Below are 25,000 nucleotides of genomic sequence, written 5' to 3' on the forward strand. Positions count from 1 at the left end.
CAAAATGATAACAAGTGGGTAGAAAACTGTGATTGGACAACAAACATAACCTAATTTATTAAAAACAATTATTGTTGTACTTGTTCTAACTCAGCTTGGCCAGTGTAACAGCTTGTAGGGTACTGAACCAATAAGCAACTTAATCAGGAGAGAGCGGTCTCTTAACCTGGTCCCAGATCTGTTTCAGCTGCCTTGCCAACTCCTACGGTCATTGTCACGCCACAGCACAAACAGATCTGGGACCAGGCTAAGAGACTGAACCCTACCACAATCCTCTCCCTGTGCCAGGACCTAGTATCCCTAACTTAACTTTCTTTGGAGGACCATTGGACAACCATGTCACTGAACAACATGTTGGTAGTTTCAGCTGTACACCTCAGCCAGAGAGGGAAGAATTAGACTGTTGGGAGACTTGTGTTGGTGTCGAAACGTCAACAATCCCTTTGCCAATGGAGCAGGCCCGTAACAGCCTGTAGCAGCCTGTAGCAGCCTGTTGCAGCTTGTAGCAGCCTGTAGCAGCCTCCTAAAGCAGCCTGTAGCAGCCTGTAGCAGCCTCCTAAAGCAGCCTGTAGCAGCCTGTAGCAGCATCCTAAAGCAGCCTGTAGCAGCCTGTAGCAGCCTCCTATAGCAGCCTGTAGCAGCGTTCTATAGCAGCCTGTAGCAGCCTGTTGCAGCCTGAAGCAGCCTCCTATAGCAGCCTGTAGCAGCGTTCTATAGCAGCCTGTAGCAGCCTGTAGCAGCCTGTAGCAGCCTCCTATAGCAGCCTGTAGCAGCCTGTAGCAGCCTCCTATAGCAGCCTGTAGCAGCGTTCTATAGCAGCCTGTAGCAGCCTGTTGCAGCCTGAAGCAGCCTCCTATAGCAGCCTGTAGCAGCGTTCTATAGCAGCCTGTAGCAGCCTGTAGCAGCCTGTAGCAGCCTCCTATAGCAGCCTGTAGCAGCGTTCTATAGCAGCCTGTAGCAGCCTGTAGCAGCCTGTAGCAGCCTCCTATAGCAGCCTGTAGCAGCGTTCTATAGCAGCCTGTAGCAGCCTGTTGCAGCCTGTAGCAGCCTCCTATAGCAGCCTGTAGCAGCGTTCTATAGCAGCCTGTAGCAGCCTGTTGCAGCCTGAAGCAGCCTCCTATAGCAGCCTGTAGCTGCCTCCTATAGCAGCCTGTAGCAGCCTCCTATAGCAGCCTGCCTCCTAAAGCAGCCTGTAGCAGCCTCCTAAAGCAGCCTGTAGCAGCCTCCTATAGCAGCCTCCTATAACAGCCTGTTGCAGCCTCCTATAACAGCCTGTTGCAGCCTGTAGCAGCTTGGAGTAGCTTGGAGAAGCTTGCAGCAGCCTGTAGCAGCCTCCTATAGCAACCTGTAGCAGCCTATAGCAGCATATAGCAGCCTGTAGCAGCTTGAAGCAGCCTGTAGCAGCCTGTAGCAGTCTGTAGCAGCCTGTAGCAGCCTATAGCAGCCTGTAGCAGCTTGTAGCAGCCTGTAGCAGCTTGGAGCAGCCTGTAGCAGCTTGGAGCAGCCTGTAGCAGCCTATAGCAGCCTGTAGCAGCTTGGAGCAGCCTGTAGCAGCCTATAGCAGCATGTATCAGCCTATAGCAGCCTATAGCAGCCTACAGCAGCCTATAGCAGCCTGTAGCAGCTTGGAGCAGCTTGGAGCAGCCTATAGCAGCATGTATCAGCCTATAGCAGCCTATAGCAGCCTACAGCAGCCTATAGCAGCCTGTAGCAGCTTGGAGCAGCTTGGAGCAGCCTGTAGCAGCCTGTAGCACTGCCAAGTAAAGTACAGGACCAGACAGCCAGGCCAGAGAGAGGAAGGCCCACGCCAGGCTGGCAGGCAGGTAAGTACAGATTGCAGCCCCTGGATAAGATACCCTCCAGTCATACACACATACACCCCCCCCCACACACACAAGGAGTAGGACTGGAATTTGACAGCTCCATTACTATAGGCTATATGAGACAGGTGGCTGGACCACACGCAGAAGAGGAGAGGAGTGGAGGAGAAGAAGAGAGGAGAGTGAGGGAAAGAGGGAGGGAGAGTGAGGGGTCAAGTACACCCAGTCAGCTCAGCTTGACTTATATGGAGACACAGAGAGAGAGAGGCAACAATAAGCTCTTGAGTTAGACAGGCCTATAAGCCCCTCTCCTCTCTGTGTGTGTGTGCATGTGTATGTGTGTGTGTGTATGTGTTTGTGTATGTGTATGTGTGTGTGTGTATGTGTATGTGTTTGTGTATGTGTATGTGTGTGTGTGCGTATGTGTGTGTGTGTGTGTCTTCTGCCAAATAAACTACAGCGCTAACTAATAGCTTTGTCCCTCAGGACAGCTGATTGGCTGACAATCTAGACTGTTTCACAGAAACAGATAGCAGGGATTGGAAGAAGTCTGTGGAGCCGCTGTTTCTAAGTGTCAGATTACAGGTGTGTGTACGACAGCATTCAGGGCAGAGGACTTGCTTGCTGCGTCATCCCAGGTGTGTGTGTGTTTGTGCGTGTGTGTGTTGATGTGTTGGTGTGTGTATTCAGGCGCATTACTGTGTGCATATGTGTGTAGCTGAGTGGCCTCTGTCATCCCTTCATCCCTTCATCCCGTATCAGGCCCAGCGGTAGGCTTGCTATCCCCTCCTGTGGACTAAACACTGGCCTGTCTGTGGACGAACCAGCCTGTCCTGCCAGAGACGGCACAGGGAGGGCTGGGGAAAGGAGGGGAGGGAGGGCACCATGTGTCATCACCACTGTGTCGTACAAGGGAGAGTCTGTCTACCTGTCTGTGTGTGTGAGCCCTGAACAGTGACCCCTAGAGGCCTAGACAGGCCAGGCTAAACAAACCTCATTCCAGGAACACATGGGGAGAGAGAGAGAGAGAGAGAGAGAGAGAGAGAGAGAGGGGGGGGGAGAGAGAGAGAGAGAGAGAGAGAGAGAGAGAGGGGGAGGGAGAGTGAGGTGTGGGGGGGGACAGAGAGAGAGAGGGCCCCTGGCAGCAAGGCCTCAGTGTTAATCAGAGATATCCCTGGGTTGCCAGACTCAAGCCCCCAGGGTAAACAGAGAGAGGGAGGGATAGGGAGAAAAGAAGAAAAACAAATGGGGGGAATAGAAAGACAAGGGTAGGAAGACAGATGGATGGAGCGAAAGAATGAGAGAGAAAGGAGAAAAGAGAGCGAGAGAGAGAGAGAGGAGGACGGATAGTCTGCATTCCTGTGGTCACAGCTGCGGCGCTGCAATCACTAAAATGTAGCGTTGTCTCAAGGCCGGCGATTCCTGGACGCGTTACAAAGGGGAAAAAAACAGCACGACATGTCTGCTTTCTGAATCAAAGAAGAGACTGGCAATCAACAGGCCCGGGCTTTACACTACACTACCGTCTATCTCTCTCTCTCCATCATTACCTCTCTCTCTCTCACTCCCTCGTTCTCTCTCTCGCTCTATCCGTCTGTCAGTGATGCGATGGGGTTGGATGGGATGACCCCTCTGTCTTTTTTTACAGGGTCTATATTTGCTCCTCTCTTCACCACTGACCAATCTGGGAAGGCAGTCAAAAGCGGAGGCCATCGATCACAGTGCTGACAGTGGGGGCCCTGGCGGGGCCAGCCCTGTTATTTGGCTGATGTGATCACACACATGTTTGTTTTACTATCCTTGTGGGGACCCAAACAATTATTCCCATTCAAAATACTATTTTACCCTAAACCCTATCCCTAATTCTAAAACTAACCCCTAAACCTAACACTAACCTTAACCCTAACCTTAAGCCCAAAAACCCTAACCCTAAACCCTATCCCTAATTCTAAAACTAACCCCTAAACCTAACACTAACCTTAACCCTAACCTTAAGCCCAAAAACCTTAACCCTAAACCCTATCCCTAATTCTAAAACTAACCCCTAAACCTAACACTAACCTTAACCCTAACCTTAAGCCCAAAAACCCTAACCCTAAACCCTATCCCTAATTCTAAAACTAACCCCTAACCCTAACACTAACCTTAACCCTAACCTTAAGCCCAAAAACCTTAACCCTAAACCCTATCCCTAATTCTAAAACTAACCCCTAAACCTAACACTAACCTTAACCCTAACCTTAAGCCCAAAAACCCTAACCCTAAACCCTATCCCTAATTCTAAAACTAACCCCTAAACCTAACACTAACCTTAACCCTAACCTTAAGCCCAAAAACCCTAACCCTAAACCCTATCCCTAATTCTAAAACTAACCCCTAAACCTAACACTAACCTTAACCCTAACCTTAAGCCCAAAAACCCTAACCCTAAACCCTATCCCTAATTCTAAAACTAACCCCTAAACCTAACACTAACCTTAACCCTAACCTTAAGCCCAAAAACCCTAACCCTAAACCCTATCCCTAATTCTAAAACTAACCCCTAAACCTAACACTAACCTTAACCCTAACCTTAAGCCCAAAAACCCTAACCCTAAACCCTATCCCTAATTCTAAAACTAACCCCTAACCCTAACACTAACCTTAACCCTAACCTTAAGCCCAAAAACCTTAACCCTAAACCCTATCCCTAATTCTAAAACTAACCCCTAAACCTAACACTAACCTTAACCCTAACCTTAAGCCCAAAAACCCTAACCCTAAACCCTATCCCTAATTCTAAAACTAACCCCTAAACCTAACACTAACCTTAACCCTAACCTTAAGCCCAAAAACCCTAACCCTAAACCCTATCCCTAATTCTAAAACTAACCCTAAACCTAACACTAACCTTAACCCTAACCTTAAGCCCAAAAACCCTAACCCTAAACCCTATCCCTAATTCTAAAACTAACCCCTTAACCCTAACACCAAAAACCTTAACCCTAAACCTATCCCTAATTCTAAAACTAACCCCTAACCCTAACACTAACCTTAACCCCCAAAACCCTAACCCTAAACCCTATCCCTAATTCTAAAACTAACCCCTAAACCTAACACTAACCTTAACCCTAACCTTAAGCCCAAAAACCTTAACCCAAAAGCTATCCCTAAAAAACCCTAAACCTAACACTAACCTTAACCCTAACCCTAAACCCTAATCCCTAATTCTAAAACTAACCCCTAACCCTAACACTAACCTTAACCCTAACCTTAAGCCCAAAAACCTTAACCCTAAACCCTATCCCTAATTCTAAAACTAACCCCTAAACCTAACACTAACCTTAACCCTAACCTTAAGCCCAAAAACCTTAACCCTAAACCCTATCCCTAATTCTAAAACTAACCCCTAAACCTAACACTAACCTTAACCCTAACCTTAAGCCCAAAAACCCTAACCCTAAACCCTATCCCTAATTCTAAAACTAACCCCTAAACCTAACACTAACCTTAACCCTAACCTTAAGCCCAAAAACCATAACCCAAAACCCTAACCCTAAACCCTATCCCTAATTCTAAAACTAACCCCTAAACCTAACACTAACCTTAACCCTAACCTTAAGCCCAAAAACCATAAAACCTAATTCTAAAAAACCCTAACCCTAAACCCTATCCCTAATTCTAAAACTAACCCCTAAACCTAACACTAACCTTAACCCTAACCTTAAGCCCAAAAACCTTAACCCTAAACCCTATCCCTAATTCTAAAACTAACCCCTAAACCTAACACTAACCTTAACCCTAACCTTAAGCCCAAAAACCCTAACCCTAAACCCTATCCCTAATTCTAAAACTAACCCCTAAACCTAACACTAACCTTAACCCTAACCTTAAGCCCAAAACCTAACCCTAAACCCTATCCCTAATTCTAAAACTAACCCCTAAACCTAACACTAACCTTAACCCTAACCTTAAGCCCAAAACCCTAACCCTAAACCCTATCCCTAATTCTAAAACTAACCCTAAACCTAACACTAACCTTAACCCTAACCTTAAGCCCAAAAACCCTAACCCTAAACCCTATCCCTAATTCTAAAACTAACCCCTAACCCTAACACTAACCTTAACCCTAACCTTAAGCCCCAAAACCCTAACCCTAAACCCTATCCCTAATTCTAAAACTAACCCCTAACCCTAACACTAAGTTTAACACTAACCTTAAGCCCCAAAACCCTAACCCTAAACCCTATCCCTAATTCTAAAACTAACCCCTAAACCTAACACTAACCTTAACCCTAACCCTAACCCTAAACCCTAACCCTAAACCCTATCCCTAATTCTAAAACTAACCCCTAAACCTAACACTAACCTTAACCCTAACCCTAACCCTAAACCCTATCCCTAATTCTAAAACTAACCCCTAACCCTAACACTAACCTTAACCCTAACCCTAACCCTAACCCTAAACCCTAACCCTAAACCCTATCCCTAATTCTAAAACTAACCCCTAACCCTAAACTAACCTAACCCTCCCTTAACCCTAACCCTAACCCTAACCCTAAACCCTAACCCTAAACCCTATCCCTAATTCTAAAACTAACCCCTAACCCTAACCCTAAACCCTATCCCTAAACCCTAACCCTAAACCCTATCCCTAAACCCTAACCCTAAACCCTAACCCTAAACCCTATCCCTAAACCCTATCCCTAAACCCTAACCCTAAACCCTAACCCTAAACCCTATCCCTAAACCCTAACCCTAAACCCTAACCCTAAACCCTAACCCTAAACCCTAACCCTAAACCCTATCCCTAAACCCTATCCCTAAACCTATCCTAAAATCCCTCCCTAAATGTCCTAACCCTAAACCCTAACCCTAAACCCTATCCCTAAACCCTAACCCTAAACCCTATCCCTAAACCCTATCCCTAATTCTAAAACTAACCCCTAAACCTAAAAATCTCCCCACATGTCAGAATTTCCCTTGTTTTACTATCCTTGTGAGGACTTCTGGTCCCCACAAGGATAGAAACACCAAACCAAACCACACACACACACACACACACACACACGCGCACACACGCACACACACACACACACACACGCACACACGCACACACGCACGCACACACACACACACACACACACACACACACACACACACACACACACACACACACACACACACACACACACACACACACACACACACACACACACACACTCGCTGGCAAGGCTGGGGTTTGGTTTGGAGGCGCTCTGACTGTGCCCTTCGAGCATGTCCATAGAAAACACACTGGATCACCGGTTAGCTGCATGTTTGGGTCACCATGGCGTGAACGCTGCAGTAGTGGGCGAACTGTTGTAGTTGGAGAAGCAACGGTAGCAGCAAATGTTTCCGCTAGAAACGGTGTAGTTTCCCAGTAGTGTCCACTCCCCTATGTCTGCCCCAGACAATGGTTCAACATCCTCTGAGAAGAGGATGTTAAAAATATCAAATACACTCAATCTCCCCTGTGACTCATCCCACAGAACCTCTCTCTCATTCAGTGGTGGGACTCTTCCCTGGACAGCTCATTGTTTCCTGCTTGACCCCCCTCCCCACCCCTCTCCTCTCCCCCCACCAGGGTAGGTGCCCAGCCCAGCCTGTGTACTATTGTCCTCCACTCACAACAGTTTATCATCACTCTGTGGCTATAATTGGAAGCAGAAGTATTTTCTATTGGGACGCGTCAGTGACATGGCTATCTGTCTGTTCTGATATTCTCACCAGCTAATTTAGCCCCATCTGCATGACAGAGAAGAGAGGAAAAGGAGGGGAGAGGGGTTAGGGAGGAGAGGGGTGGGGAGGAGAGGGGAGTGCTGACAAACGATATAGGCACAGACATCACACACAGACAGATAGTGCTACATTCTAAAAGACTATTATCTAGAGAAAACAGACCAAATGCACATGAACTGACCCAGAGGAAGACCCAGGACAATACAACACACACAAATCAATTCTACAATGCAATTGACACCATACTACAAACAGAGCCAGTAACATACTGAGACCACACTGTGAACACAGACATGATAGAATAAATACCCACCATCGATAGAGAGGAAATATTACATACACTCACAAAGAATATTACAAATGAATTGACAAATCACATGTTCACTCACACACACACACACACACACACACACACACACACACACACACACACACACACACACACACACACACACACACACACACACACACACACACACACACACACACACACACACACACATTGGCCTAACACTTGAGGCATGAGATGAGGAGAGCTTGTGGTGGGAATGGTTGAAACAAGGCCAGTGTGTGTGTGTGTGTGTGTGTGTGTGTGTGTGTGTGAACACATCTGCCCATCTAACAAAAGGTGCATTCTTCATTAACGGTGTGTCCGTGAGAAGGACAGAATCTTCCACATGGAATCCCTCCTGATCTCTGTGGCAGGCTACTGCCAGGCCAGAGCAGAGGCCCACTACCCTGCTTCCTTTCTCCTCTAACCCCTCAGCCCGTCAGCCCTGCTACCTGAACAATGAACAATTTGTTCATATCCACTGCAGAAGAAAAGAGGGACTGACAAAGCAGGAGATAAGGTTACATTGTTAAATGGATGTCCTACCCTCTTACACCCTACAGGTGTGCGGCAACTGAAAAATGATTCAAAACACCAAAAACCACAACTTCCCTCCCTCCCTCCCTCCGCTCATCGTCTCCAGAAAGTATGAATGGGGAGGAGGGGGTGCGGGCGGGAGGAGCAGAGCGTATTTCATGGACTCATTGAGCGATTAGAGAGAGTTTTAGTGAACTCTCCAACTCCCCCCTTCCCCACAGCGCTCACTCACTCAGCTGCTATCTCGGATCGCATCACGCTGCTCTGCACCTTCACACTAGCGCTCACCTTTTGCTCTCTCCCGTCTTTTCTCTCACTCTCACCCCCCTCTCTCTTTCTCTCTGTTTCTCCTCTCCACTCTCTTTCAATGGCATCTGACGCAGAGGCAACAATAGAAAAAGGGGAGTGCTTAAATGCTACTTTGCTGCCAGCTGCCAGGGAGTGAAGTCATCATCATTGCCACCCGTCAGACAGACTCTTGCTTTTCCCTGAATCCATTAAATATATTGCCTTAAACCATACCTCTAAACTCGAAAGACAAATAGTGTTTCTCTTTCTGGAACTTTCCAGAATATATTCATGCCTCTCTGTCTCCCCACTTCCCTCTGTCTATTCTCTCCATCTCACTGCCCCTCTCCCTCAGTACTCAACATGTACCACTCAAAACATGGTCCCAAAACATCTTTCTTTCTCAAACTTTCCTTATCCATCCATCTCTCTCTCTCTTCCCCCACTCCATGGGTATTCTCCATGTAAAATATTCTCCATCCATCTATCTGCCAACATAAGAATGGTTTTAATATGATGAGTCCTCTGGGGGCCCAATAGGGCTCTGTGTGTCTGTCTCCGGCTCTCTCTTCATCACTCTCTGTCATTGGTCCCCAGGGCTGGGATATACACCTCAGGGACATTCTAATTGGCCGAACCCAAATGAGTCATTCTGTTCCACCTATCATCCTGGGCTTTAATGGATAACTTGAGTGCACTGAGGCTTTGAAAATGTGGGGATATGTTTTCTGTCTGTTGCGTTCGTTGTTAATAATGGGAATTTAAGTTAAATAATAAGTAAACGTCACTAATCACATCTTCTATGGAAACTCAATAGTGACAACTGAGGGAGTTTTGTCCGACATCTTACAACTTCCTAATATGGATACCATTGAGACATGCCATTAGGCAAATTAAGGATCTCTCTCTCTCTCTCTCTCTCTCTCTCTCTCCATATCAGCACACAGTCACACCTGCTCTCCCCTTGACTAGGTCACTAAGTCCATATCTCTCTTCAGTGGTGTGAACTACGATGAATCATCATCAAATATTGTCTCAGGATTTGATCTCTTTTCTTCCTACCGCCATCTCTCCTCCTCTCCGAGAGGCTGTTTATCACTCTGCCATGACAGCTTTCCTCTGTCGCTCACATCCAAGAGAGAAGGGAGAGAGGGAAGAAAGAGAGGTGTGCTGTGTCACAAACAGAACAATAGCAGAGCCTTCTAGATACGTGGCCTGTGTACATTCCACAAGACTTGCACAATGACTTATCTGGGCTGAAAAGACAGATAGAGGGCGAAACGAAATGAAGAAAGAAAGGATGAAAGAAAGACAGAAATGTGGAAAGATAGCGACGAGGAGGTGAAGAGGTGACAGGTGAGAGATGCTTTCGGTTTGCGTCTCAAAAGGTCACGGCAAGGTTGTACGAGTGTGTGTGTGCGTGCGTGCTCACGTGTGTGCGCGTGGGGCCTGACTACTTTCACCACCACACTGCTTACATATGGCTCAGAAGCACGTAGCAGGTTCCAAACGCTAACATGAAGCACAACCTGAGAGTAGAAGAGCTGGTGAGGTAATGTGATAGGACAATTTAAGACAGACTCTATCTCACAGCAGCTCAAAGGGTATTAGGTATAGAGCCTTTAGTCATGGGTCTCCTGAACCGGAATCAGTGGTGAGTTAGCCCAGCCTGAAGGAAACGGGATCTCATTTTAGCTAATCCAGATCTGAGACCTGCCCATAAAACTGTCCCTCTTAATGGATCACCACACACACACCCACACATACTTTCCCCCATAAACCTGTAAGCAGATACACACGCACAAGTCCTCACACACACACACACACACACACACACACACACACACACACACACACACACACACACACACACACACACACACACACACACACACACACACACACACACACACACACACACACTTTCTCCCTTTAAACCCACACAAGTCCTCACACACACACACACACACACACACACACACACACACACTTTAAACACACACACACACACACACACACACACACACACACACACACACACACTTTCTCCCTTTAAACCCACACAAGTTCTCACAAACACACACACACACACACACTTTCTCCCTTTAAACCCACACAAGTCCTCACACACACACACACTTTCTCCCTTTAAACCCACACAAGTCCTCACACACACACACACACACACACACACTTTCTCCCTTTAAACCCACACAAGTCCTCACACACACCACATTTCTTACCAGGGCTTTCCCTCTGAGGCTTCATTCAGATAATGCTCATGAATCCATAATACACACCTTCATGTCAATTGTTTGCTGAAGCGTGTCAAATTTGCATGTGTATTTCAGAGCAAACAGAGTGGAGGGGCATGAGTCTGTGGTGTGGACTGGCTCTCTCAGGAGAGGGGCCTCCCCCCGTAAGGCCTCCCCACACACCCCAAAACCCTCTCCCCCCCCCCCCCCCCTCTCTCTCTCTCTCCCTATCCCGCTTTTTCCAGGCCAAGCTCAGTGCTTGACCTCTCTGTGTCACTCAATCCACCCGGCAATATTTGCTTTTGTCATCATAAATATTAAATATGGCCAGGGGCAAATATTTGGGTTTGGCGACCTCGAAGTGGTAATGAATTAATGTTATTCATGAAGGAAGCTGGGGAGTCAGAGTTCTCTCAAAGACACACGTCCTTTCAGCCTCTCCAGCCCCTTACCGTAAAGCCTGGCCCGCCGCGGTTACACAGGGGAAAGACCCACTCCTGAGGGCCGCTGGGGTGTGTGTGTCTGTGTACTTGTTTGTGTGTATACATGTGAAAGTATGTGTGAGAGCTAGGCTGGCATCACAGGGGAGAAAAAGGCGATCCCAGGCTGACTCAGGGCTCGGTGGGTAATTGTGACCTGTGAACCCTTGAACATCCTAAATCACCAATCCAAACACCCCGAGCCCCTGTAAATACCCAGACTCTAACCTGCAGCTACACCACAGGAACTGAGACCACTTTCTCATGAGCCCCAGGTCCCTCTGAAACCTCTAGCCGTGCCCTGGCTGAGGGTCATCTAACCCTGGGGTGATTATCTCTCCCCTCTCTCCTTGACTCTGGTCCCTAGTGGCTGGGCTGCCCTGGGGAAGCACAGGTTAATGAGCTAATGGCCCAGGGTGAGTATTGGAATAATATAGGAATGTTTGCCCGGTCGCCCTTGATTGCAACAGAAGATAATTGGGAGACTATAAACCTAGCTAATCCTCCATTGATGCACCCCTCTGTCTCCCCTTTTTTGCATGGTAACAAAGCAACACAAGACACACATACGCAGATGGACGCGTGCATACACACACACACGCACGCACGCACGCACACACACACACATACAGACATACAAACCCAGTATCATCTAATCCCCCTCCCCTCTCCCCCTCCTCACCGTGCCCCTGTGCAAGGACAGCGCCCGTAGGAGGCCCTCGTCTCGGGGGCACAAAGGTTGTCGTTGGAGGGGCCCAAAGTGAAGTAAAGGATAGGCCCCCCGGGGCTCGTCACAAAGAGGGGGAGCGACGCGGAACAACAGAGCTCCGCACACCATTAAACCCCGGGTACAAACAGAGGTTCAAAAGGCCTAACCCTGGAAGCCTGGAGGGCCTTTCACCCAGGCCAGCCTCACAGCCCGGCCCAGCAGGGAAGCCTCTTCACAGGGAAGGATGAGATACAGAGCCCCTATATATCGGATCATCTAGACAATGTGGGGACAAAAGACGCTGTGTGTGTGTCTGTCTGTGGCTCTGGACAGGGTGGAAATGAGATTATGTCTTTTGTACTGTATTACAGTGTGTGAATGGGGCTGTGCGGCTGTGTTTGAAATGAATGAGACCTTGTCAGTGTACAGTGAAAATGTGCTTAACACCATGTGCAACAGTGCAAATAACGCCCCATCTTACACTCTAGACATTATTACATCTAGAGTTAAACAAGGAATGAGGCATCTCAGCTATCTTTAGCCAGTCTCTCTCTCTCTACAGATGAACTCTGAGTATTTCTCCTACAGTAGCCTCTTCACTGTAACCAGCCACTCACTAACATGGCACATGGCTGAATTAGAGGCAATAGACGCAACGCTTCCATTCATTTCAACTCAGCATCGATGGAAATACCGAGCTGAGCTGAGCAGTGCCAAGCCAAGCCGGGCGGTGCCAAGCCTCAAGCCCAGGGCCGCCTCTTCACCCCCTCTCCTTGCATGGCACTGCCGAGCGTGGGTCAGGTCCAAGGTCTTCTCTGGGTGCCAAAAGAACTCCCTCTAACCCAAAACACTGACACGGAGCCAGTCCCGATGTGAATGTCCTCAAAGAGATCCCATAAAACAAGACTGTCATTGTGGCATCCCAAGACGCTGCATGGCAGCTTTAAATTGAACGGTTCCCATTGACTTTGTTTTGTCAAGATCTATCATTGGCTAAATTAGGAGGTATGGATATAAAACACAATAAATACTATGGATAAAGCATATGGACGTACAGTATATATATATATATATATATATATATATATATATATATATATATATATATATATGTTATGTATATATATATATATATCTATCTATCTATCTATCTATCTATCTATCTATCTATCTATCTATCTGTCTGTCTGTCTGTCTGCCTGTCTGCCTGTCTGTCCGCCTGTCCATCCCTTTATCCACCCAACCATTCACTCATTCATTCATCCATCCATCCACCCAACCATCCACTCATCCATCCACCCAACCATCCATCCATCCATCCACCCAACCATGTACTCATCCATCCATCTCTCCACCCAACCATCCACTCATCCATCCATCCATCCATCCATCCACCCAACCCTCCACTCATCAATCCATCCAACCCTCCACTCATCAATCCATCCACCCAACCATCCACTCATCCATCCATCCATCCATCCATCCATCCATCTAAGCACCATAAAGAGTGCCAATAGCCCTCGAACTGCAGAGTGACTCTAATTGTAATCAAAACCAAACAGAGGCCTTCAGTGCTCTGGCTAATAAAGTGGAGAGTGAGCTCTGTCTGTGTCTCTGGACATGTTGTCATTGAGTTTATAGTAAAGTGGAAAAGTTGTCTATAAAACCACACACAGCTCAGTCCCATATGGGCAATGGTTGCATCTGGAGCAGCTAGGCACAGTTTAACAACTTTTATTGCATTTACTCTTCTGCAGGAGAGAGAACGAGAGAGAGAGAGAGAGAGAGAGAGAGAGAGAGAGAGAGAGAGAGAGAGAGAGAGAGAGAGAGAGAGAGAGAGAGAGAGAGAGAGAGAGAGAGAGAGAGAGGAGGGAGAGAAGAGGATAGATGGAGAGAGAGAGAGAGAGGGAGGGAGGGAGGGATAGATGGAGAGAGGGAGAGGAGGAAAGAGAGAGGGGGAGGGTGAGAGAAAGCGAGGGGGAGAGAGGAGGGAGAAAGAGAGAGAGGGAGCAAGAGATGGAGAGAGAGCACATGGGAGAGAGAGAAAACAGAGAGAGAGAGAGCGAGTGAGAAAGAAAGAAAGAGAAAAGAGAGAGAGCATTTCTTTTGATTTTAAATTGGCAGCACTCTAAGGAAACATAATTTACTTTCCCCTTTAATAGATACATTTATTACGTAAAAATGACCCTAACAGGTTACAGCTGTGTTTCCTCCTTTGTGTTTTGCTTTATGGCATGTGGGAAATCCATTCTGGTTTATTCAGCACTGTCACTATATACACTCAGCACTTCCCACTACTGCAGTCTTCTACTTCAGATTCTATTGTTTTTACTGGGATTCTATTGGATCGGTTCATGTCTAATGTTTGTTCAATAAAAATACAAAATACAATCAGGATGTAAAATATTGTAATTATATGATGATATACTATAATCTACACCATCTAGTCTATGATGGTGGTCTATGATGTAACTACACTGGTGCAATTGTGGAATAAATAAAGCGTGGCTGTACTGAACAGTACCCTCTACACTGTACAACACGGCCTCACTGTACACCGCTTCCTGGGGTGTGCAGATATCATAAGGGTGGAGTTATTGCTTAATATCAGAGACTCTGCTTTGAGTCCGTTTTACACCATACTCAGCAGCAGAACATATGAACCAATATTTAAGCCCAGTAAGGCAGACTTTAATGTGTTCTCAAACACCCGCCACCATTCAGCCTGGATTTAACACAAACCCAGACGCCATGCACTCCATCACCAAGCACTCTGGAGTGTGTGTCCCCCCCCCCAGCCTCCCTCCCTCCAGTCTAGCCCGGCCCCTCCCTCAGCCCGGCCCCCTCCCTCCCTCCCTAGCCCAGCCCGGCCCCCCTCCCCAGCCCAGCCCAGCCCGGCCCCCTCCCCAGCCTAGCCCAGCCCGGCCCCTCCCTCCCCCAGCCTAGCCCAGCCCGGCCCCTCCCTCCCCCAGCCTAGCCCAGCCCAGCCCGGCCCCTCCCTCCCCCAGCCTAGCCCAGCCCCACTCTCTCCCCCAGCCCAGGCCCGGCCCGGCCTCATGGATATAATTGAGAGTTAATGATGCAGTTGGATCTGTTCTTTACTTCATATTAAACAGAGCCCAGCGCTGCCGCCTGGCCGTAAAAGCAGCAGCCACCCCCCCCTTACACCCCTCTCCCCCTTGTCCCCGCTCCACACTCCTCCTCTCTCATTCCTCCACAAGATGTCTTTAAGCATTCAGGAACGCGATGATTTAACAAGGGAGGGTGTCATTTCTCTCCAGGCCTGCAGGCTACTGTGCTGCACCCCCCCCCCCCACACACACACACCCACACCCGCACACCCCAGAAGCACCTCCCCGAACAAAGAGCCTAATGTATGAGGGGGGGTGGGGGGCTGGCAACAGACACACACACGGTGCTGATAACGGGTACTAGGCCTTCTCTTTCCTTTACGGCACACTGGATGAAAAATGTCCTCCTCCCCCATATCCTCCCCAAACCTCCCATGGAGGGGGGCTCCTGCGACTGGCTGGCGCCGGGAGCGGTGCGTCGGTGTGCTGCCCACGGTGAGGTTGAGAGGGGCTGCTCCTCTATCACGGAGGCTGACCAGAGGGGGAGAGAGCCATAGAGCCAGCAGAGAAAACAAACAGACAGAGCTGCCAGTGTTGGGCCCCGGTCAGTAGGGAGTTCCAGAATTTGGCCCCGCTGATCTCTGGAGCCTCCTGGAGGGTTATCTGCTGCTAGCGCTATCATTTATCATCAGCCAGCAGAACTACCCTCTCTCTGTCTGTCTCTGTCCAACACTCTCCCTCTCTCTCTCTCTCTCTCTCTCTCTCTCTCTCTCTCCCTCTCCCTCTTTCTCTCCTTCACACACAGAAACAGACAGAGGTTACTGAGCAACTCAAAGAGATATAGACATCACATAGAAGTAGACACACGTAGATGTTGTTGGCTGACATGCATATATTGATAAATATATAGGCCCGCAGATGCATGCAAGAGCATACACACGACACACACACACATACGCACACACACGCACATACACAGATTCATGATCCTCAGACCTCCTTTCGCCCCACAACACTGTTGTTGCTGGTCCCCCCCCATTCCCGCACCCCACAGCCAGTGTAGCACAGACCGTTTCAAGCAATTAACCCCTAGGATCACAGTGATCCAGAAACACACACATTTCCATTGAGAAGAAAAAGAGGAAAAACTAATTTAACAACAGCAAGGTCACAAGGAGAAGAAGAAGAAGAAGAAGAAGAAGAAGAAGAAGAAGAAGAAGAAGAAGAAGAAGAAGAAGAAGAAGAAGAAGAAGAAGAAGAAGAAGAAGGAGAAGAGGAAGAGGAAGAAAAGGAAGAAGAAGAAGGAGAAGAAGAAGAAGAAGAAGGAGAAGAGGAAGAGGAAGAAAAGGAAGAAGAAGAAGGAGAAGAAGAAGAAGAAGGAGAAGATGAAGAGGAAGAAAAGGAAGAAGAAGGAGAAGAAGAAAAGGAAGAAGAAGAAGAAGAAGGAGAAGATGAAGAGGAAGAAAAGGAAGAAGAAGGAGAAGAAGAAGGAGAAGGAGAAGGAGAAGAAGGAGAAGTAGGAGAAAAAGAAGACGAAGAAGGAGACGAAGGAGAAGGAGAAGGAGAAGAAGAAGAAGGAGGAGAAGAAGAAAAATAAGAAGAAGAAGGAGAAGGAGAAGAAGAAGAAGGAGAAGAAGAAAAAGAAAAGGGAGAAGGAGAAGAAGAAAAAGAAGAAGAAGAAGGAGAAGGATAATAAAAATAGGAGGAGAAGAAGAAACCTTGCCTTCCTTCCTTTCTCCCTTTCTCTACATCGTCTTCTCCTCTCCCTCATTCTTCCTTTTTTTTCCTCACTCAAAAATGTCAATGGAGCTCTTTTCTTTCCCTCCTCCTTGTGTGTGTGTTTTCAGGGAGGCAGCAGAATGCAGCAGCAGTGTATTGGTCTTGTCAGCCACCGTGAAGGCGTCCCAGAGGTGTCAGTAAGGCCAGTGATTTGTGTGCTGCTTGCAATCCTCTCACTGTTCTAATGGCTTTCTCATTCTTGTCCGGAGAGAGCCCATCGAGGCCCAGGCAACTGGCCCTACCGACTCACCCGCCCAGCAGCACTCACCCGGGTCCTCTCTCTCTCCCTCTCTCTCCCTCTCTCTCTCTCCCTATCTCCCTCTCTACTCGCAGCAGGCTATTCTTGCATAACCATTTATTTTACAGATTTTTAAAAGCGCCTGAAGGATTTAATTTTGTACATAGACAACCCCTATAAACTTCTATTCTGAGATTTTTATGGACCTTCAAGCCGGGCTACCCTCCGGCATTTCAATTAACCATTTATAAGAGGAGAAACTACAATTACATTAAAGTTTCTATAAAGGCCCGCCACATCATCTCCATGCTTTCTGGGCCCCGGCTTTATCTAAATGAGATGGTGTGGATATTTGAAACAGCTGGAGCTGCAGTGCCTCATTTGGGAGAGAGGGAGAGAAAAAGAGGGAGGGAGGGTGGTATAGAGAAAGAGAGAGAAAGAGAGGGAGGGAGAGAATAGGAAAGAAAGTGTGAGAGAGAGAGAGAGAGAGAGAGAGAGAGAATAGGAAAGAAAGTGTGTGAGAGAGAGAGACAGAGAGCAGAGACAGACAGACACTGATATTCGGGCTGGGCCTTGGAGGGGTGAGAGAGGGGGGAGAGGGGTGATGGGGGTGAGCCACCAGGCCATGCTGCAGTGACCTCGCTACTTAGGCCTTAATTACATGTTGTGAAACGTTAGTCGACTCCCAGCTTCATCTGGCTACAGCACAGCCTCCCAGCACTCTGACACGGACAGAGGAATTACAGCACCATTACTACACAGTGAGGGAGGGCGGAGAAAGTGAGGGAGAGACAGAAAGTGAGAAGTAAGAACAGAACTTAAGAGAGATGGAGAGAGACCAGAAAGAGAAGAAGAGAAGAGGAGAGGGGAGGCTGATGTCATTTGGCGTTTTCAGAGAGGGTAACAAAGCGAGAGGGCCCTCCTTTGTGCTGGGCTGCTGAGTGGAGCGCTGGTATTTTTACAGGCATAAGATCTGTGCACTCATAACAATGTGGGTACACAGCTCTCTGCAGGGGTCCTCCTGTGAAATATGCCCCTCTGCATCCCTCCTGCCCTCCCTCCCTTCCTCCCCACTCTTCCTCCCCCCTCTTTCTCGCTCAGTAATATCCTCCATGCTCAACCTGCTGCCCCCCTCTCCCTCTTCCCATCACCCCCCCCCATTCCAGCATCCCTCTGTAGCCATGAGGCTGCATTATAACAGGCCTGGAACCCTGGACCCCTAGGCGGTGTACACACACACACACACACACACACACACACACACACACACACGCTGTTTGACCCCATCGACACTTCCCAGCTCTAGAAAGTAATACATTCATTTGAGCCTAATGTGGGTATGGGGTGGTGGGGTTACTCCAGAGGCCCAAACCCACATCTGGGAGTCACGTTGTCTCAGACTCACATTGAACTGCACCCCCCTCCCCCTCACTGCCATAGCATAGAGAGTGTGCCTGCTCTGCTGCCCCCGCCAACACCCCCACCCCAACACCCCAACCGCCAGGTCTCAAGCTGAGCCAACACCCTCTAAATCTCTGCCCCCCTTTCCATCCCTCCCTTGCTCACTCTCCATGCCTCCCTGTCTCCCTTGTTCTCTCTGACGGGTGTGGAGGCGCGAGCGTCGCCCCTTGCGTCCGCTGAGCCTGTGACCACTGAGCAGTGCATTGTGGTCCAAGTACTCTGAAGGACTCTGGCGTGCGGCAGAGCAGAGGAGGGAATTCCATGGCCGAGCAAGGCAGAGGTCTACAGGGTGTAACCGGACCTGAAATGGCTTCTACTCAACACATTTTCACTTTTATTGGTTCAGTGTGCAGCCGTTGCTGCTGCCGTGTCCCCCAGAGCGAGCTGGCCTGGTGGCAGGGAAACGGAAGGCTGGTATTACACTGGACTACTGGCAGCTCCACAGACATTCTCAACTTACAAGTCTAACTCCTAATGTTGTGGTTGGAGAAGAAAACAACCATGTTTTGGCAGGTTTCAGATAGGATTGTTAGTAATGTACCATGACAGATAGCGATAATGTATCATGACAGATACCGATAATGCATCATGACAGATAGCGATAATGTATCATGACAGATAGGGATAATGTATCATGACAGATAGCGCTAATGTATGCTGACAGATAGTGATAATGTATCAAGACAGATTTCTCAGTGGACACAGTGGTCAGTTTATCAGTGGACACGCGCACACACACACACACACACACACACACACACACACACACACACACACACACACACACACACACACACACACACACACACACACACACACACACACACACACACACACACACACACACACACTAACTCATCACCAATACAGCAGTATGTTGTTTAGCAGTGTCGTCTGGGCTGTGTTGTGGGCCATGTGTAGATGTTAAGAGGCAGTGATAATGTTAAGAGGCTGCTACATCAAAGAGGTAAACGTGAGCTGTTTACTACCACCTACAGTACAGATCAGTTAGAGAGGTAGAGAGGTGTCATGACCGATGCTGTCTCTTTCTCTCTCTCTGTCTCTCTCTCTCTCTGTCTTTCCATCTGTTTCTCTGTCTGTTTCTCTCTCTCTCTCAGTCTTTCTCTCTCTCTCTCTCTCTGTCTTTCTGTCTGTTTCTCTGTCTGTTTCTCTCTCTCTCTCTGTCTTTCTGTGTCTCTGTCTGTTTCTCTCTCTCTCTCTGTCTTTTTGTCTGTTTCTCTGTCTGTTTCTCCGTCTGTTTCTCTCTCTCTGTCTCCCTCTCTGTCTCTGTCTCTCTCTGTCTCCCTCTCTGTCTTTTTATCTCTCTGTCTCTGTCTCTGTCTCTCTCTCTCTGTCTCTCTGTCTGTTTCTCTCTCTCTCTGTCTCTCTCTCTGTCTCTGTCTCTCTGTCTTTTTATCTCTCTGTCTCTCTGTCTGTTTTTCTCTCTCTCTGTTTCTCTGTCTCTCTCTGTCTTTCTATCTCTCTGTCTCTGTCTCTGTCTCTGTCTCTCAGTCTCTGTCTCTCTGTCTGTTTCTCTCTCTCTGTCTCTCTCTCTGTCTCTCTCTCTGTCTCTGTCTCTCTGTCTTTTTATCTCTCTGTCTCTGTCTGTTTCTCTCGCTCTGTCTCTCTGTTTCTCTCTCTGTTTCTCTCTCTCTCTGTCTCTCTCTGTCTCTGTCTGTCTTTCCATCTTTCTCTGTCTGTCTCTCTCTCTCTCTCTCTCTCTCAGTCTTCTCTCTCTCTCTCTCTGTCTGTCTTTCTGTCTGTTTCTCTGTCTGTTTTCTCTCTCTCTGTCTTTCTGTCTCTTTCTCTGTCTCTGTCTGTTTCTCTCTATCTCTCTGTCTATCTCTCTCTCTCTCTCTCAGTCTTTCTCTCTCTGTCTGTTTCTCTGTCTGTTTCTCTCTCTCTCTCAGTCGCTCTCTCTCTGTCTTTCTGTCTGTTTCTCTGTCTGTTTCTCTCTCTCTGTCTCTCTCTCGCAGTCTCTCTCTCTCTGTCTCTCTGTCTGTTTCTCTCTCTCTCTGTCTCTCTCTCTGTCTCTCTCTCTGTCTTTCTGTCTGTTTTTCTGTCTGTCTCTCTCTCTCTGTGTCTCTCTGTCTTTCTCTCTCTGTCTCTCTCTCTGTCTCTGTCAATTCAATTCAATTCAAGGGCTTTATTGGCATGGGAAACATGTGTTAACATTGCCAAAGCAAGTGAGGTAGATAATATATAAAGTGAATATATAAAGTAAAAAACAATAAAAAATTAACAGTAAACATTACACATACAGAAGCTTCAAAACAATAAAGACATTACAAATGTCATAAGTGTTTTTACAATATAATACACTTATAATATTGCCAAAGAAAAAGTGACGGTCCAGAAAATATATGACTTGGCATCCAGGAATGACAAGGATTTTTATCATGATAGTAAAAACAATAAAAAATTAACAAAAGTAAACATGGTACACATAATATGTGAAAAAACACTTGAAGATTAAACAATGCCAATATTATGTAGTTAATCCGGAAAAGTTTCATGTAGGTGACTGCATTTTGCTTAGAAAACGGAACGATTTATCCTACACAGACGCTTTCAGGAAACACTGCATTTGGTATGTGGCTGGGAGTCTCCTCATTGAAAACATCAGAAGCTCTTCAAAGGTAAATGATTTTATTTATTTGGTTATCTGGCTTTGTGAAAATGTTGCGTGCTACATGCTACACAAAATGCTATATAGCTTTGCATATATATACAGTGTTTTTACAATGTGAAAACAAATGGTTAAAGGACACAAGATAAAATAAATAAGCATGAATATGGGTTGTATTTACAATGGTGTTTGTTCTTCACTGGTTGCCCTTTTCTCGTGGCAACAGGTCACAAATCTTGCAGCTGTGATGGCACACTGTGGAATTTCACCCAGTAGATAAGGGAGTTTTTCAAAATTGGATTTGTTTTCAAATTCTTTGTGGATCTGTGTAATCTGAGGGAAATATGTCTCTCTAATATGGTCATACATTGGGCAGGAGGTTAGGAAGTGCAGCTCAGTTTCCACCTCATTTTGTGGGCAGTGAGCACATAGCCTGTCTTCTCTTGAGAGCCATGTCTGCCTACGGCGGCCTTTCTCAAAAGCAAGGCTATGCTCACTGAGTCTGTACATAGTCAAAGCTTTCCTTAATTTTGGGTCAGTCACAGTGGTCAGGTATTCCGCTGCTGTGTACTCTCTGTGTAGGGCCAAATAGCATTCTAGTTTGCTCTGTTTTTTTGTTAATTCTTTCCAATGTGTCAAGTAATTATCTTTTTGTTTTCTCATGATTTGTTTGGGTCTAATTGTGCTGTTGTCCTGAGGCTCTGTAGGGTGTGTTTGTGTTTGTGAACAGAGCCCCAGGACCAGCTTGCTTAGGGGACTCTTCTCCAGGTTCATCTCTCTGTAGGTGATGGCTTTGTTATGGAAGGTTTGGGAATCGCTTCCTTTTCGGTGGTTATAGAATTTAACGGCTCTTTTCTGGATTTTGATAATTAGTGGGTATCGGCCTAAACACCATTATTTGGTGTTCTACGTTGTACACGGAGGATATTTTTGCAGAATTATGCGTGCAGAGTCTCAATTTGGTGTTTGTCCCATTTTGTGAAGTCTTGGTTGGTGAGCGGACCCCAGACCTCACAACCATAAAGGGCAATGGGCTCTATGACTGATTCAAGTATTTTTAGCCAAATCCTAATTGGTATGTTGAAATTTATGTTCCTTTTGATGGCATAGAATGCCCTTCTTGCCTTGTCTCTCAGATCGTTCACAGCTTTGTGGAAGTTACCTGTGGCGCTGATGTTTAGGCCAAGGTATGTATAGTTTTTTGTGTCTCTTTCTCTCTCTCTGTCTCTCTCTCTCTTTGTCTCAGTCTCTGTCTGTTACTCTCTCTGTCTCGATCTCTGTCTTTCTGAATGTGTGAGTGTGCAGACATATTTATTTGTGACAGAGACAGAGAAAGACAGAGAGAAAGAGAAGGACAAAGGAAGAGAGTGAGAGAGAGAAACAGTGAGAGGATTCTATCTGGTGATCTGTGATCAATCTTGGCCGAAGTGGCTGGTACAAGAGAAAGTGGGGTGGACCTGTGCCCCTTTGCCTCCCCTCCTCTCCCCTACCCCTAGGGCTGCTCATGTTGAGTAGAGGGGTGGTGGTGAGAGGGGGCATGCTGCAGAGCAGACAATTTTAAGCCTGACTGCATTTACTTTCAGCAAGCGAGGGCCTCGTGAAAACAAACTGACAAAACAAAGGACAGCAAATTAATGACCCGTGCCCCCTGTCGATTGACTCCCGGTCACAGAACTCCCGCTGCCCCCCTGCCTAGTAGCCCCATGTCCTGACACCCCCACCCCATCCCACCCTGGTCCACACTACACGACCTGGGGCATCTGGTTTGGATTGACACAGGAAGAGACGGACAGAGGATGAGAGGGAGTGTGTGAAAGAGAAGAGAAGGGGTCAGGCCTTCATTATCATGTGTTAATATTCATGTGATTTGAAAAAGAAACACACACACATTACACACACTCTTCACGCACTCTTCACCCACCCAACCACCCTTCACACAAACACACACACACACACACACACACACACACACACACACACACACACACACACACCCTCAGAAAAAAAAAGAAACAGCCTTTTTTCAGGACCATCTTTCAAAGATAATTTGTAAAAATCAAAATAACTTCACAGATCTTCATTGCAAAGGGTTTAAACACTGTTTCCCATGCTTGTTCAATGAACCATAAACAATTAATGAGCATGCACCTGTGGAACGGTCGTTAAGACACTAACAGCTTACAGACGGTAGGCAATTAAGGTCACAGTTATGAAAACTAAGGACACTAAAGAGGCCTTTCTACTGACTTTGAATAAACACCAAAAGAAAGGGTCCCTGCTCATTTGCGTAAACGTGCCTTAGGCATGCTGCAAGGAGGCATGAGTACTGCAGATGTAGCCAGGGTGCCATAATTGCAATGTCCGTACTGTGAGACGCCTAAGACAGCGCTACAGGGAGACAGGATGGAAAGCTGATTGTCCTCGCAGTGGCAAACCACGTGTAACAACACCTGCACAGGATCGGGTACATCCGAAAATCACACTTGTGGGACAGGTAGAGGATGGCAACAACAACTGCCCGAGTTACACCAGGAACGCACATCCCTCCATCAGTGCTCAGACTGTCCGCAATAGGGTGAGAGAGGCTGGACTGAGGGCTTGTAGGCCTGTTGTAAGGCAGGTCCTCACCAGACATCACCGGCAACAACGTTTCCTATGGGCACAAACCCACCGTCGCTGGACCAGACAGGACTGGCAAAAAGTGCTCTTCACTGACGAGTCGCAGTTTTGTCTCACCAGGGGTGATGGTCGGATTCGCTTTTATCGTCGAAGGAATGTGTTCACACCGAGGCCTGTGCTCTGGAGCGGAATCGATTTGGAGGTGGAGGGACCGTCATGGTCTGGGGCAGTGTGTCGCAGCATCATCGGACTGAGCTTGTTGTCATTGCAGGCAATCTCAACGCAGTGCGTTACAGGGAAGACATAATCCTCCCTCACATGGTACCCTTCCTGCAGGCTCATCCTGACATGACCCTCCAACATGACAATGCCACCAGCCATACTGCTCGTTCTGTGCGTGATTTCCTGGGCTAGGGCCATTCCCTCCATAAATGTCGGGGAACTTGCAGATGCCTTGGTGGGAGAGTGGGGTAACATCTCACAGCAAGAAATGGCAAATCTGGTGCAGTCCATGAGGAGGAGATGCACTGCAGTACTTAATGCAGCTGGTGGCCACACCAGATACTGACTGTTCCTTTTGATTTTGACCCCTTCTTTCTTCAGGGACACATTATTCCATTTCTGTTAGTCACATGTCTGTGGAACTTGTTCAGTTTATGTTTCAGTTGTTCAATCTTGTTATGTTCATACAAATATTTACACATGTTAAGTTTGCTGAAAATAAACTCAGTTGACAGTGAGAGGAGGTTTCTTTTTTTGCTGAGTTTATATGGCTGTGAGTCTGTCTGGAGAAGGCCTCACTCTCTACTCTGAGTGGAAAACCATGGCCTGGCTGCCCCGCCTCCAGCACACACACTCACTGTTCCCAACTTACACGCTCCCTGTTCCCAACACACACGCTCCCTGTTCCCAACACACACGCTCCCTGTTCCCAACACCCACGCTCCCTGTTCCCAACACACACGCTCCCTGTTCCCAACACACACGCTCCCTGTTCCCAACACACACACTCCCTGTTCCCAAT

General features: G+C 47.5%; 1 protein-coding gene across 18 annotated transcripts in view; it reads right to left on the reverse strand.

Annotated features, from left to right (window-relative positions):
• The window catches only part of LOC135546294 (histone-lysine N-methyltransferase MECOM-like), a 212,750-nt gene that overhangs the window by 42,832 nt on the left and 144,918 nt on the right, over positions 1-25,000 (reverse strand). The gene's annotated exons all lie outside the window — the stretch shown is intronic.

The sequence above is a fragment of the Oncorhynchus masou genome, chromosome 9, assembly GCF_036934945.1.
Source record: "Oncorhynchus masou masou isolate Uvic2021 chromosome 9, UVic_Omas_1.1, whole genome shotgun sequence".
Lineage (NCBI taxonomy): Eukaryota > Metazoa > Chordata > Actinopteri > Salmoniformes > Salmonidae > Oncorhynchus > Oncorhynchus masou.